Source organism: Astyanax mexicanus, chromosome 22 (assembly GCF_023375975.1).
Source record: "Astyanax mexicanus isolate ESR-SI-001 chromosome 22, AstMex3_surface, whole genome shotgun sequence".
Lineage (NCBI taxonomy): Eukaryota > Metazoa > Chordata > Actinopteri > Characiformes > Acestrorhamphidae > Astyanax > Astyanax mexicanus.
This window is the reverse complement of record NC_064429.1, coordinates 7,105,409-7,118,636: the sequence shown is the minus strand read 5'-3', so window position 1 is coordinate 7,118,636 and position 13,228 is coordinate 7,105,409. Positions and strand designations below refer to the sequence as shown.

The following is a 13,228-nucleotide window of genomic DNA, read 5'->3' as shown; positions in this document are numbered from 1 at the left end:
CCCTGTAAATCTGGGCTCAGGAAACTGGTGCTATTCCTTAATTAATAACTGGTGCATTCCTTTCCTGACTGGACTGACAGTCACTAAGGCAAGTGGACACATCTTCAACTGGCTTAAACAAAGGAAACAAAGCAGCTAATTGCTTTTACTCAGCAAGTTCATCGCCAGCTATTGGGTGGGCAAACACAATCAGTTCCACATAAAAAGAACAGCTTAAAATAGAGAAACCATTCTGAACACGCTGACCTCTACTGCAATATGGAAAGAGAGAGCAATCTGAGAAAGCTGCATTAGCACCAGTCCAACTGTCTGCGCTAATCCGTCACGGCCGCTGGCATTAGGGAGCTGTCAGAGGACATCAATAATCCCACCACATGACCTAAGACGGTCTCACTGACCTGAGACCAGTTCTGCCATTGCTGTTGAAGTGGTTGGAGCAATAGATTAGGTACAGCTCAAAATGAATCAACTGAATCAACTGCCCTCCTACATGCAAGGTAGTAGATCAGCCAAGACATTCTTGCTGCCAAGCTTTCTAGTCTTGAAGCTAATTTTGCTGCTAAGTTCGAAAAGTGCTAAACTAAATAAAAAAAAGTGCTGAAATGTAATTAAAAAGCAGAATGTGTGCAATTTCCCAAAAAACCTTTACGCATGAAACAACTGGCCTGAGGAAATTTTCAGACTTAACCAGCCGGAAAAGGGCACGAGCCACACTAAACCATTTCTGACCCTAAAGCCATATGCTTGGTCTGACCCGGACAATACGGCTGACGTCAGGTCGAGGAGCTCTGCAGAACGTGGACTCCCCCCTCGAGGCCTCTTGGCCCAGCTGGTGGAACCGGAGGGGGGTGGATGGTATGTTCAATACATAACTGTCCCTGGAGCCCCAGTTCTGTTGAAAGGCTCTCTGAATGAAAGCAGAGGCAGAGGAAGTGAAGGAGAAGTGAAGGGGAAGTGAAGGGGGCTGGGCGGAATGAACTTGCTCTTAATCGATCCTGGAAGGCCAATGGTGGCAAAGTAACGAGTTTCAAAGGGCAAAGATCTGATACTGTGTCAACCGGGGCAAGTATATAGAAGTCATAAATAGAGCACACATCAAACACATCAAACATATCTTCTAATGGTTTAGAAATCTTTAAGCTGCCCTTAGTCACATTGTCCAATTTTTTTTTAGTTTTGGAAGTATCAAAGTTCCTTCCTATAGACAGACATACAGACAGACAGACACCTAGGGCCCTATGTTAGTGGTCTGTAGGCGAGCTGTCAGCTGGATTTAGGGTGTGCCTTTGTGTTTGGTATCATAAGAATGACTGTTGACAGAGTTTTAATCAGTCAGTGGAGCTCCTATGCTTTAATGCGGTACTATTACCAATGAAAGGAAAAAAAATTACATTGCAAATGTGTGTAAACAATGCAGGTCTTATGATGTCACCAGCCCCGCCCCCACCCACGCATCAGGTCTGATCAAGAGCTCAAGAGTCATTGTCAAGGAAAACAGCAAAACAACCGTAATCGGCCCTTAAATCAGGCATTTCAATGGCTTTTTAACAGGTAAATACATTTTATAATATGTTTTTCTGGGATTAAAAGAGTGAATTCAGCTGTAACTGAAAATATCTGGAAACAAAACTGTGCTGGACTGAGCTCTGCACAGCTTTCCACACATGCTCACGTTTACAAGCATGTGCCCAACCATGTGGATGATGGAGGCCATGCGGTTACCTCATGTTTACTCCTGCTCCCCCCTCTCTTGTGCTCCCCCCTCCCTCTCGGGCTTCTCAGGCAGTAGCAGCCTGTCACTCACACAGACACAGAGACAGCGCTGTGTATCTACTTCTACTAAACAATATATCATGCAGCTCTACCAGGAACTGTGAGACAATACTTCGTAGGAAAGATTATCACGACACCATTAGGAACCTCTACAACTACATCTACATGCTGAGATGTCTGTTGTCATGTCATGCTGCAGTGTTACACCTATATATAATACACACTACTCTATATGATAAATATAACCAAGAGTTTCCCCATATCAGTCTAAAGTTTGAATTATTTATTTATAAATATTTATATATATATATATATATATATATATTTTATTCCTTACAACTTGTATCTTCCCTGTAAATATAACTGAAATCTGACACTTTTCCCCCCTATATGCCTGGAAAGCTGCTGGTGTATCTCATATCCGGACAATAGAAACAAAGCTGTGTGTGTGAGAATGTGTTTGTGTGTGTGTGTGTGTGTGTGTGTGTGTGTGTGTGGTAAAAGACACTGCCACTGTCTTCACTAACGGAAAAGCAAACACAGTAGCGCACTGTTTGCCAGCTTCCAGCAGCGTGTGTGTGTCTGTGTGTGTCTGTGTTTGTATGCCATTAATCATTTTGCTCTGACCAAAGTTCTTTGTCTCCCAGTTTCCATGGCAGAGAATAAAAATCACACACTCAGCTCCCTGTCTCCTTACCACACACACACTACCACACACACCACACACACCTAGGAAACAATAAAACAGGTGTAAACACAATACTGTACCTTCTTCTCCTCCTCATTACATACTGTACCATACACAGATACATCCTAACATTACACAAAAACAACAACCAGTGGCCATCCAAAGCCTTAAACACCCACAAATAAACAAAGTTACACATACTGGTTAATCTAAAAAAATTACAATACCATTAAAAAAAATACTTTATTTTAGTAATTCAGCTCAAAATGTGAAACTCATATATATTTTATAGATGTATTAAACACACAGAGTGATCTATTTTAAACGTTTATTTATTTTATTAATAATGATTATGACTTACAGCCAATTAAAACACAAAAATCAGTGTCTCAGAAAATTAGAATATTATACTGTATAAGACCGATTGGTGCTTGGCAGTGTGGGCAGAGTGCCAAATCCTGCTGGAAAATGATTTTTATTAATTACTTTATATGTAAAGATGGGTGTAAGATTGTAAGACTGTGGTTTATTTTGTGTTGTGTCGTGTTTAAGCTCCGCCCACTAGCCTGCAGTGTTTAATTATGTCTTCAGATGAGTGTTCTGATTGGATAAAAAAGTAATTGTTTCCTTTTTTTACTCAGATTTTATGAATACAGTTGTGTGTTTTTATACTGTAATTTAAATTGATTAAAACAATGGCAGTATATCACTTTGCTTACAGTAAAGAAATATATTGTGAATATACTGAATCATAAACCCACTGAGCAGCATGGTGGCTTAGTGGTTAGCACATTAGCCTCCCAGAACTGGGGTCTTGGGTTCAAGTCCCTATCTGGGTGGAGTTTCCATGTTCTCTCCTTGTCTGTGTGGGTTTTCCCCCCACAGTCCTCCCAATTTACCTGGAGATCAGGTAACCACTGACCAGAAAAAAATGTAATACTACGTTGAATATGGGTATGTGTGTGGTATGTATGTAAGTTTGTGTGTGTGTGTAAGTGTGTGTAAATATATGTATGACTGTGCCCAGATATGGATTGGCATACCTGTCCTGGGTAGATGCTGTAGTGCTGGGTGCAGTCCTCCAGATGGACGGTTGTTTCCGGTTGAGAGTATGCTGCGCGCTATTGGCTCATCCATCCATCCATTTACCATCCATCCATCCATCCATCCATCCATCCATCCAAGTTTAACTTTATTTATTTTTTCAGGGTCTTGACTTGTACCATTTAGCAGCATTTAGCATTAATATATAAATGTACATTAAAATCGTAGAGGACTCTTTGTGGATTTTTAAACAAGACAATGCAAAACAAGGACATATGTTAACATAATCAGATAAAAGTCAAAGTAAACATTGGAAACAATGCTTTTTTGTGCATTTTCCACACCAAAAAACTGTAAAAAAAAATGCAGTATTATCTCACTTTCTCTCTTTTCAATACAAAAGCAATGCAGCTCTCCCATTGCTACGAGCACAGGCAATCTCTGATAACACCACAGTTCTGCTAATCCTGCCCTGTTGTCACACACACACACACACACACACACACACACACACACACACCACCAGAACCTTTGCTGTCTTTGTTAGCCTCGACTGCTGCTCCAGAGCTATCGGCACAATCTGAAGCAACACATTTTTCACCTGCTTTCACACAAGAGATACTGCCAGAGGTGTGTGTGTGTGTTCGTGTGTGTGTGAAGGGAGCAGGGGTCTACCTCATACAGGACAGCAAAGGATTCATTTTCACCAAAACAGAGCAATTCCTCCCCCTGCCAGACACACAACACCACTCTCCCTCTGAGAGAGTGTGTGTGTGTGTGTGTGTGTGTGAGAGAGAGAGAGAGAGAGAGAGAGAGAGACAGATAGAGATACATGTGAGAGATGACCTCATTAGCATCCCGCTAAGCACAAGCTTGACCTGCACAACACACCAATGTGATTCATTCAAACAGCTTCACTGAATCACACACACAGCTATATAGACAGCATAACACACACACACACACACACACACACACACATACACACATACACACACACAAACCATTATCTCCAATGCTGTACCTCATGTGGCTCATATTTATTTCACATTAACTCTACAGCTCACACACATAAGACAATCACTACCAATCAAAGGCCACAATCCTTTAACCAAATTATCATCAACTGCTGCTGTTTTAGAACAACGCTGTCCAGTAGTCCAAAATCTGACATTATGTGAATCTGGCTAATCATCTTTACATCACAATGAATGGACCAATAGAAATGCTCCAAAATGGAAAAAGGAGACCACTTAATGATGATGTTTTTCCTTCATTTTACCAAATTGAAAACCACTGGAATGTAATCAAGAGGAAGATGGATGATCACAAACCATCAAACCACCAAACTGAACTGCTTGAATTTTTGCACCAGGAGTAAAGCAGCATAAAGTTATCCAAAAGCAGCGTGTAAGACTGGTGGAGGAGAACATGATGCCAAGATGCATGCTTTAAACTGTGAATAAAAACCACCTGGGCTATTCCACCCAATATTGATTTCTGAATCTCTGCATCTTTTTTGTTATTTCAGCCATTTCTCTTTTTTTGTGCAAAATAAATGCTCTAAATGAGAATATTTTTATTTGAAATTTGGGAGAAATGTTGTCCGTAGTTTATAGAATAAAACAACGATGTTCGTTTTACTCAAACATACAGTTTATAGCATATACAGGCCATAAACTAGACACTGACACTATACTGGACATGAGAAGGTAGAAAGTAGAACTGTAGACGTATAGATCAATATTAGATCATCATTGTTGGTTTCCTATAGTTTTATCAGGCAGTTTAGAATTTTCTAAAGTCCATTTATAAGTGAAACAGGCTGAACATAGTTTTAGAATCATTTTATGTTTTTTATATATTGTAAAAGTTGAATGTACAGGATGCAGTGTGGGATTCATGAACATACAGTATAAACATGTACTGGTCAATAAATAACGCTCCATATAGATGCGCTTCACTGAGTGCTATTAGCGTTCATGTCTGACAGCAGCTGGGCAGAGCGATGAAGAGGTCGGTGTGTGTGTGTGTGTGTGTGTGTTGGGGTCATGAGAAAGCTATATCGTTCACAGCACTGGTCTGCCAAATGGGTCACTGGAGAAGGTTGTGCAACAGCCCCCGCTGATAGCATGCTACGACCGCATGGCATTCCCTCTGTAATGCATAGCGGAGAGATAGAAGCTTATATTTAACACTGATACAGGATGAGAATAACAAGTGTGATTAGTGTGTGAGGTGTGGTGGTGGATGCCTTTGACTCCAGAAGACCTCTGAAGATGTTCTGTGGAATCTGACTCCAAAACATTCCTCCAAACAAGTTGTATCAATGATCATTAGGCCTTCTCACTGATTCACCAGGAGTTGCTCTTCTATGAAAAGTTTTGGTAGGTACTTTCCACTGATGTGGACTTTCCAATCAACATCGCCTCGCTTTACCAAACATTCACACAAAGCAATCCAGACTGTTCTCATACAGAGTTCCCCAATGGTGGAACAAACTACCTTCCACTACCAGATCAGGAGAATCTCTCACTATCTTTAATAAACTCCTGAAGACAGAGCTCTTCAAAGAGCACTTACTCTCCTAACACCTCTAACTAACTACCTTCTACTACCAGATCAGGAGAATCTCTCACTATCTTTAATAAACTCTTGAAGACTGAGCTCTTCAAAGAGCACTTACTCTCCCAACACCTCTAACAAACTAACTACTTCTTAACCTCATTTCCTTCTTGCCCTCCTTCACTCCTCTATCACATTATTTCCCTTTGACCTCCTTTAGGCCCTATCTAAAGATGTTTTTACCTTTAACTTCTGTTACTTTTGTACTTCACTATTGTAAGTCGCTTCGGACAAAAGCGTCTGCCAAATGTAATGTTTTTGAGATGGATCAACACCAGCAGATGACATGTCTCTCCAAACCATCTATATATGGGCACAGTCTACTGAACTTTAGCTCAGGGTAAATGGGAACCCCACACAAAAGGAGGAAGTAAAGCCAGTTACTCCATCAAAGCATCACTCAAAGTAAGCAGAGGTCCTACAAATGGAATAGATCTGTCTTCCCTCACGTCTCAGATTCTGGTATTCAGAAGAAGTGTTCACTGATGCTGGCTGATAGGGGCAACACCACAGCTGCACCAGCAGCAGGACATCTGGAGCTCTGGTCCCCACCCAATCCCCCCATCACCCTCCTGCCTCTACCCAATCTGGATGACTCTCATTGGGCAGACTGTTTCCAGACGCCCCACCCGAGGGTCCTTCCCATCCACCACCAGCCCTGACGCTCGGCCAGCCGTTCCGGGTCACTGGCGTTTGCAGCGGCAGCAGCGTTCACAGCAGACGCTGTCTGGACCCTCACGCTCCACATGCCTTTAAGTATCGATCCCCAAGGAGGATGTCAAAAAAGCCCTTTTCAGACTGACGCAAAAGGACGCAGATGTGAGTAAACGGGCTTGGGAAATGTGTGTAGCCTCCAGAGAATACAGAAAATACAGACGCTCTGTATGCTGTTAATTAATTGTTGTCGCAATATTGGCCTTTGCTGTATTGATATTAAACAAAACCGCAGATTACAAAAGAGCCTCTATAGCCAAAGTGTTCGACTGTGTTCTGAGCATATTCTTATAATGTTCAACCCGGCAGAATGATCTTCAACCACAACACATTAAAGCTGTGAAGAACTGTAGATATAACTAGATACAAGCTGCAAATAATGATAATTATTTTGGTAGTCGACTAATCTGATTTAGTCTAATCTAATTATTTGTTCGATTATTCGATTAGTCAATTAGTCAATTAGTCAACGATTATTTCTGCCATGTCATCCACCCCTAAAAACATAGGAACAGCTAAACATGAGATTTAAAAGGCATTTAAATGTCTTGATGATGTTTAAACGTGGAAAGTACAGATTATTTAGTAAGAAAATAAGTGAGAAAAATCTGTTATGTTTGGGCACTTTTGAAGACCTGTGTAACCATGTGAGTTGAGACATTCACCCATCTCCCATCTACGGTAACAAATTAACAATAAGTCAACAATGAAATTTGTAGTCGACAATTTTAAATAATCGACATTTTTGATTCAATTGACTAATCGTTGCAGCTCTTTATGGCTTTTGAGTATTTGAACTTACTGCAACAAATCTGAACCCGAAAACAACCCCATTCCAGTTCATAATATTTTATAACTATGATTTGAATTCAACATTAACATACAACTGTGTGTAGGTATAGAAATTACGTAACAAAAAGTAACAAAAAGTAACACAAAGTGAATCTGAGATGGTGATTTGAGGTGATTTAATTGGGATGAGCTGGAGCTCAAGCCAAGTTCACGACCTCTTCACAAACTGTCCGTTTTCCAGCTGAAAGATATGAGCTGTACAGGACTAGAACAGGACTGTAATGGTAGCTAAGCTAATGCTTGGCCTAAGAATTAGAATTAGTCTGGGAGGACAAGGGTCTTGATTACAGACCTGCATCAAGTGTTTGTGGGTCAGATACACACTGCAGAATATAGAATAGAATCTCTAGCACTGTTACCTTGAAATTTCTATTTACATACAGCAACACTGATTCAGATTTTCAGATCTCATTTTCCTGTTCAGGTACTGCACTCGCCAGAGCTGAAATTGACGCTTCTCACAGGCTGGACTAGGGCTGAACGATTAATTGCATTTGCGATGATCTCGCGATATTTTAAAATGAGATTCTCTAACCGCACAGGCTGCGATTTGACTGGTCACGTGACTTGGGAGCGAGCCGAGCCGAGGACGAGCGGAGCAAACCCGAGCAGGAGGCAGGGAGGTGGAGAAGTGAAGTCAACACAGCGCACTTTAACTTGTTGCACGATGGCTTCAGGCTCGACAGAAGCTGACACAACTGAGAGTCTAATACCAAAGAGGGGCAGCACATCAGTTGTGTGGAATTACTTTGGTTTAAAAAAGAAGATGCCGCTCAACGTCAGGTACTGTGCAAAACGTGCCTTGCTACTGTTGCTACGGCGCGAGGTAACACTACAAACCTTTTTCAGCATTTAAAAAAACACCACAAAGCCTCGTGTGGTATTTGCAAGGCTAAAATGCCAATGCCCAGTGCTGCATCTTCAAATACAGAAAATAACCAGTTGGTTAAAGCAGATTCTCTTTATGTTTTCTGCACTTTATTTTTTTATGATGTTACTAGCTGGAGAGCAGTAAGTTTTTTTTTTTACATCTATTGCTTTTTCTATAAAAAAAATTGGTGAGAAGGAAATGCTATTTATCTATTTATTTTTCTATAAAAAAACAAATGGTGAAAAGGAAAAGCATCGATTGGTTTGCTTTATTGTTCTATGTGCTTTAAATAAATCTGACATTGTTTATTATTAAACAGATTGATTTATTGCTTCTGTTTGTTGAAAAATACTTGAGAAGACATTAAAAAAAATCGCATTTTAAATCGCAATCGCAATTTATAGATAAAAAATTGCAATTAGATTATTTTCCAAAATCGTTCAGCCCTAGGCTGGACCCTCAGCCGAGCGCCTCTGTCTGAGAGAAATGTAAATTCTAGGCCAGAGCTCTCCTGCAGGAATGTAGCTGCCACCCGTTTAAACGCTGACGCGGGACTCCTTTCCACCCATCCAGAAACCACAGCTGATTATTATGAGGGAAAGGCCTAGACAGGTCCCGGAGTATTGGAACAGAGCTACGACTAAACCCAGCAGGGTGTGTGTGTGTATGTGTGTGTGTGTGTGTGTGTGTGTGTGGCGCTGGCGGGCAGGGAGGGAGGGAAAGCTTGAGGCGTGAGGAGTTTAAATTTAAACCCAGACTTGGGCAGACTGATTCAGACAGCAGGAACTGAGCACCGTTGGGCAGCCGGCTGCTCTGAACGAGAAGAGATCTAAACCCAGCCCTGTTGGTTTGAGGAAGGAGATGTGGAGATTTGAATCTGAGACATTTCCTCTCGTCTCTGCCCTGTCTGAGGCGTCTCGCGGACCTCGTACCCTCCTGTAAATGTACAGCTACTGTATACACCAGTGGTGGGCCGTAAATATAGTGGGTACCCCTTCTGCAAACCCCTCCAAGAACCCCAAACCCCCGCCACACCCCCACCCTGATCAAGCGACACAGATAAAAATTACAATAACTACATATTCTCTGTCTTGACTGAGTTATATGAACTTAATACACATCAACAGCCCACAAACACAGCTACAAACTACAAAAGTATAGAATAGATTCAACAATTGGATCACTTATTTGTATGACGACAGTACGCCAGGGCAGCCAAAACATTAAGTACACACAAAAACTCACCAGTCAGGCGGCCTATTATTGTGAGAATTAGTTTCACATTGAAGGGCAGCCTTTAAAAAGGCTTTTTAATATAATATGACACAATATCTGTCTGATTTACAGCCGCAATTCTGTGATAATACGCTAACTATTGAATTAATCCAGCATGAGCTCCGTTTATGACTCAGCAACAGGCAGCACCTTCAGCACAGCGCTGCTGAGAAGGAGTTAGACATCCATGGCCCCGCCCTTGGAGTAAAAATCATGATTCTGATTGGTTAGATTGTCCTAGGACTTTGCTAATAGATTCATTACTACACCCTTCTCAAAATCAGGAGAAGGGGCAGCAGTCACATGATCAAAAGCCATTTTAAAAAGCTTTGATTGGTTAAAATCGCTGTCAGTCAGATAAGAGTCCTGTAGCAACTAAAAAAAAAACACAGACTAATGCTTTGAATCAGTTGCTGTTTTTTATTTTAGTTAATTTATAAAATAAGTCCATAAAAGTCCATACACTTACAATAGCTATAATATATATATATCCTGATTAAAAATTAATGTAATTATTTACATGCAGTTATTGTCACCCCTTCTCTGAAGGGTTAGAAGGCCCTCACTGCACACTACTGATAGATACTTTATAAGACCCCCCCAATCACAACCACCACTAGAGATTCACTGATTCAAAAGTGCAAATCATTTAAATCATTCATTTAGTTATTTAAGTCATGCTGCAGTGTTCACCCTCCACAAGTACAGACAAACGGCAGGTTTAAGTTTATTTTTATGCTCTTTTTTCGCAAAATGTTATAAAATAAGCATTACTTATTACACATAGGGCCCCATCGTAAACCCAGCGCAAGGCGCGTCAATATGCTCATTGCTATCTCACACCCTGTCAACAGTCTAGCTTCTCTGCTAAGATGCACAAAGCGTCATGTCTGATTACTTTTACACTAAAATTCGTACTTATGTCCTCAACTATATCAAAAGTTTCATCACCATAAACACAATTTTTTATCATTTTGAACTCAAGCTATAAGCCTTTTTAACATGCTCTATCTGTATCTCCAGGATAAGCTCACCTTTCTGTGCTTTTTTAGTACTTTTTTTAGCTTTTAACTCCATTTACCCTCATTCATACACACTAAGAAAAGTAAATACAGATTTGTACTTAAAAGAGTACAAAGCTCGTCCCTGGGGCTGTATCTTATAATGAGGTACAAAAAAGTACCTTTCAGTGAAAGTCCTTTTTTGTACCCATGTGTTTTTGTGCCAGTAAAGATTATAAACATTATAAACATTATAATCAACTGAATATGGCCCAAAAACTTGATGATCCAAAATTGTCTGGCTTTCAAATAAAAAATTTGCAATTAAAATATATATAGTTTATTAGTACAGTGATACAGAATACTGAATGTACCCTTTGGCTGGTTAAATGGTACAAATTTGTACTTATTGCTGTTAGAAATTTCTTTGTACTTCAGAGGGAACAAATCTGAGCCTGTAAAGACCAATATTGTACCTTTGAGGGTACAATTATGAAAAGTGTACCTTTGAGTACAAAAAAGTACTCGTATCGTACCTCTGTTTTTTAGAGCATAGAGCACTCGCTCACTTGTGGGCTCTCTTTAGAGTTTAACAGTCATTTCATTATGTAAATAGGGGAAGAGAAAGTGCTCAGACTCTTTATAAACCGCTCTGATCATGCAGAAGAAGCGGTTCGAACCAATGTTTTTTTTCTTTCTCCATTGGCTGTATGTAGCCACTGCTCCTGACTCCCAGTTGCCGACTGGATCAGATATCTAGCATGTCAAATATTTGCCAGGCATCTGCGTCTGCAATTACTCGATGCAGGCTTGGCGAGCGTCTTTCAAAAGTATAGACCACACGACTGAGCAAGCATCCAGAGATCCCTGATTTGCCTGCAAACAGAGTTTTCGCCGTTGATCAACGAAAAACTGTCGGTGTCTAAAAAACTAAGCTAAAATTGTGAGGTGTTAACCTGGCATTAGGCTTTGGAGCGCAGCACGTGTACAGCTCAGTGATCTAGATACTCGGTTTGAGAGTAGGAATCAGTTTGGGAATTGGCTCACAAACCTTGTGGAGAAGATATTCAGTCAGTAAGCTTCTCTACAATCAATCTTTTTATGTTAAACCCCTCCGAGCAACACTGCTGACATCTTAACGACTGAACTGTGCAGAATACAGAAACCCACAGCCACTACAAAGCTACGCTCACAACAACGAAACAGCATCAGCCAAGCAGGTGCTAGCCCCCTGGAGGAATGCTTCAAGATGTGGGTGTTTTGCTGGGAGAGGGTAGAGCGGGGGTCACAGGTCGGAGGGGTCAGGTATAGTGCGAGCGGACCCCCGAGCATTTCAGGAATCTCCGGCACGAGGAGGTCAGGAGTCACGCACTGAAACGTCACACGTCCTGCTCCTGTTTTAGGGACTCTTGGCACTCTCGGGTGTCGAGACCAATCGACTCAAGTACTTTCTTTTTTTTAAGCACACAGGAACGCACCAGGGGGAGCGAGAGACAAGAGCTCTGCTCTCCGGCGCTGAACATCAGCTCTGCAGGCTCTCACGAGGAGGCCGTTAGCAGATTAACGGTCAGGAGTGCAGAGTGGCTGGAATGCGTTTCCGTGCCAGAGAATTTCAAAGCCCTTTCTGAAGCTGAAGCCGAAAATGTGCAACTCAGGGGCTAAAACTGGAGAACGGCTGTACTGGAGGCATCGTCTGTAAGGGTCTGTTCTTCACTGGAAATTAAGAGCTAGTGTGAAAACATCTTTTTAAAACTCTTATTGGTTTTACATTGCTTTAACCATTAAATAACCTTTTTTTAGAGAAATCCGAGAGTGTTAAGTGTCTTTAAACTGGTAAAGAACTCTCAAATAACATTTTTAGCATCCTGAATTTAATAGGGTATAGCAAAATAGAATCTGAAAGCTTTAAAAGAACAAGTAACCAAAGTAACATAAGTGATATTTCCAAGGCATCACTGAAATAACCCTTTGTAGAACCTTCCTTCAAGACTGTTGGAAAACTTTTCATTTCAGGTGGCCACTTCTTGAAGCTCATTGAGAGAATGATGCCACGAGAGTGCAAAGCAGTAATCAGAGCAAAGGGTGGCCGTTTTGAAGAAACTAGAATATAAAATGTTTTCTTTTAGTTATTTCACCTTTTTTTGTACATAAAAGTACATAACACTCCACATGTGTTCATTCATAGTGTTGATGCTTCAGTGAGAATCTACAATGTAAATAGTCATAAAAATAGAAAAGAAAAGGTGTGTCCAAACTTTTCAAATCCATTTTAGTCCCAAAAGTCTTCTAAAAACTATAACATATAGCCACTTTATTAACATTCTAAATGAACCAGTGAAGCTACCACCACCATGTGCCTTCAGCCTTTTATATATGTTCATAAAA

The 13,228-nt window shown here is 40.8% G+C and overlaps 1 protein-coding gene across 10 annotated transcripts in view; it reads right to left on the bottom strand.

Annotated features, from left to right (window-relative positions):
* arvcfb (ARVCF delta catenin family member b) overlaps positions 1–13,228 on the bottom strand; it is a 378,373-nt gene that overhangs the window by 157,032 nt on the left and 208,113 nt on the right. The window lies entirely within an intron of this gene.